Genomic DNA, 3,683 nt, shown 5'->3' with positions numbered 1-3,683 from the left:
TAGTCAACCTAGCAGATTTCATTGAACTTGCTTCTATACCATATCTTTGTATGGTGTTCACCCATATATTTTTGAACACTCTTCTTAGCAAGGATCTGCTTCATATGCCAATTGTGCTTCCTAGAACTGTAAGTCAAGCTTGCTAGCCAAAGATTATCATCATAGACCTTGCCCTTGAATTTTTTTCCAAAATTTGCAACAAGATGCCTCATACACTCCCTATGCTCCACTCCAGGCCACACTTGTTCTACTGCTGTCTCTAAACCTTTGCAAGCGTCGGTGTGTATGACTAGTCCTTCAGGATGCCCAATAAGATTACATAGATTTTGAAGAAGATTTTGTCTCTATCACCCCGTAAGCAACCGGGTAAAGCCAATTACGGCCATCAATGGCACAAGCAGAAGCTAGCTGCCCTTTGAATCTCCCGTTTACTGCTTGTTCAGTTAATCCTCTTGCCAAGAGGATTGGAGGGGATTAGCAAGGATTGGTTTGTATTTTGATTTACAAGAGGTTTAAATCCCCCTCAAACCCCTTCAATCCACTCGGTTTGGCAAGCAACCGAACAAGGCCTTAGTGCAGTTGAATCCACGGCCAAGTATGGTCGACACCCATCTAAAAATCCTTTCCAACATGCCTTGAATGAAACGAATACTCTCAAAAGCATTCCTTCTCCCTAACTTTTCCTTTGATTGAGTACTTCACAGTCTCTTTGTCTATTTCCACTACACTACCAGGAGAACACTTCTCCACCTCATCCTTGAAACTATAGAGAAAATGAAAGCTATCTTTTCATTTTCCACTAATCATATCAATTGCTTTCTCCTTACCACGAGATACACGCATGTACGGCACCGTGAAGTGATACTTCTCCTCAATCTTCTCTTGAAGAGTAGTAGGGTCAATGTCTGGGTTCTTTCTGACCCAATCTAGGATAACATCAGCAACCCATCTACTCTTAGCCGGCTTGAACTTCTCACTTCTCAGCTTAGTTGGGCATGTATGAGAGAAAGGACACACCTTGATCTACATTTAAAAAATAGAAAAATCAAATTGTATTGCTACCAATTACACAAAAGAAAGGGCACAACAATCAAATCAATTAGATATTACCAAGTTATACCTGAAATATTGTGCTATTCCTCATATAAGAGCCATGTATCCTCCACTTACACCTCTTATATGCACAACAAACTCTTAGCCTATTAGGATCACTCTTTTGGACTGTATAGTCAACTTCACTTTTAATTGCAAAAGTAGAAAGTGCATTCTTGCAATCCAACATAGAGGGGAATGTCGATCCTTCTACAAATGATGGATCCTCCTTATTATACACTATAATATGTTTGTCCTCCTCCCCCTCCTCTTCCTCCTCATCAACTAAACCCATGTCTCTATTCTCTTCTTCCTCTTCAGTGTCAGTGGATTCATATGCTGGAGGATCATCTTCCTCTTCTATATTTGTTGAATCATCTTCTTTCGTAGACTTCTTGACTAAGTCAGGATACTCCCTCTCATCATCATTATCTGAGAGTATAGCATCATCAAGAATAGCATCATCGGTTATGTCTCTGTTAGGATCATCAATACTAGTAGACTGCTTGACTCCATGTATGTTGACTATATCAACATCAATTGCCTGACTCCCTGTATGTTGACTCTCAATATAAGAAGGCTGTGTGGGTGGATTGCGGTTCGGTGTATTGGGAGTTGGGGATTTCTGAAGAACCTCAATTAGCATAGATATTTTCTTCGAATTTTGATGCTTTCTAAACATCAAAGCTGCATCATCATCACATGCAACATCAACCCATATATTATGTTCCCTCTCGTAGTACTTCAACTCCACAGAATCACGGCACCCCCAGGGATAGGTATCACACAACTTGCACAACAATGTTTTGTATGTGATACTGGATTCGACAAACAGAGGATAATCAAAGCCGCTAACATATCGCTTGCGGCCATCGCTACTAAGACGACTTGTTTCAATCCTAAAGGACAGCATACAAGCAGTTTCCTCATCCATCCTAAATCATCATGAACACATAACCAAATTGTGTGCAGTTAGTCACTATGAATTATACACAACAAATTCGACCGCTACATGCTACTATGAACACACACGTATTATCCTAATAATTAGCATACTCACCCTGATGGAATATCAGAGGTTGCGAGCTATACACTTAGAGCCATCTGGTGGCCGAGGCAAGCCTCTGATTCGTCCCTGTTGTGCGTCGCCATTGCCGTGGAACAACCTCTCTTCAAGCAATCACCAGCGGAGGCAGAACTGAGGAGTCAGATGGGAGTCATGTGGCGATGCTGCTCGGGAGGGAGGCCGGACCTGCGGCGAGTGGAGGTGCGCGGGCCGGGAGGCATCGGAGCTGCGGGGAGGGAGGTGCAGGATGGGAGGCGCTGGAGCTGCGGCGAGTGGAGGCGCGCCGGCGACCGGCCGTACCGAATGGAGGAATTTGGCGGGCGGCGGCGGTTTGTGGCTACGGCTTCTAGTGGATAGGGAAAGGTACGAGTAGTTTTGGGATAGGATTAGGTATAATCGGTCACGTTAGTCAGGTCAACAAAATTACACTATAAGAAGTAGATCTTCATAATTAACAGATAGATGCGTTGTCCAACATGGTTGTTACGCGCGCGTGTATAACCTGGTCTGGTTGAAGGTACGAGGTTCGATCCCCAGCATGTAATGGAACCAGGGGCATTTCGGTCATAACGTGAGAAAATAGCATTTTTTAGTATGTTTCTAACGGAACAGTGGCATTTTTTAGTAGTGAAAACTTTTAGTGGCAAAAGTGAGTAGTGTGGCACAACTAGTGGTAAAAGTGAATTTTTATTTTTATAAAACTCATCCCCTAAGGATCTTCATTTCTTCAAAAAAGAAGAGGCTTGCCCGGTTAATTAAAGGAAAATAGGGTTAAAACTGTCACAACAGCCCAAACAGGGCAAAAGTAGGCACATGGCCACCCACACGAAGATACGCAAACGCCTCATGGAAGGAACACAAATTTGAGGACGTCACTAAGTATCGTCATCATCATCACTCTCCCATGAGCCGACGACTCTGACTTCACCAACGAAGCAATTGTTGCCAAAAATGCTGGAACCCATGTTGGCCCATGCCAAACCGTCGGCCACCGCAGCAGGTGCCTAGATAGCTCCGACTAAGATCACGAAAACACAGGAGAAATGAGCAGAGTTGGCGCCAACCAACACCTCCTAGGAGACCACCAGCCACTTGTCATCTTCGCCACCTAGGCACCTTAGACTCCGCGATGGCATGGCGAGACCCAGAAGAGACCTGTTGAAAGAGTGACTAGAAAGAAGATGACCAGAATTTTCAAAAGTTCAATTACTTCACCACCAATAAATTGCAATTACACAAACAAACGAAAACACACAAAAAGTGTTTGCGGCCAAATAAAGCATGATTTCACAAAAATTTCAAATTGCAACAAAGAAACAATAATAAAAAGGTAAAAAGGGCGGTGCAGAAACCGAGAGACCGGCGGGGAAGGGACCGCAATGAGAAGAGAAGACGCGCCCGAGAGCGAGAGAGAGGCGCACGCGGCAGGATGACGAGTCGTGCGGAGCGAGGGAGAGGGAGAGGCGATTCTCCACCTACCAACATTAATGGCGCCGCAGCCGCCATTAATGCCATCGCATCCTTA

The sequence above is a fragment of the Triticum dicoccoides genome, chromosome 3B (assembly GCF_002162155.2).
Source record: "Triticum dicoccoides isolate Atlit2015 ecotype Zavitan chromosome 3B, WEW_v2.0, whole genome shotgun sequence".
NCBI lineage: Eukaryota > Viridiplantae > Streptophyta > Magnoliopsida > Poales > Poaceae > Triticum > Triticum dicoccoides.
The sequence above is the reverse complement of the archived record's forward strand: the minus strand, read 5'-3'. Positions refer to the sequence as shown.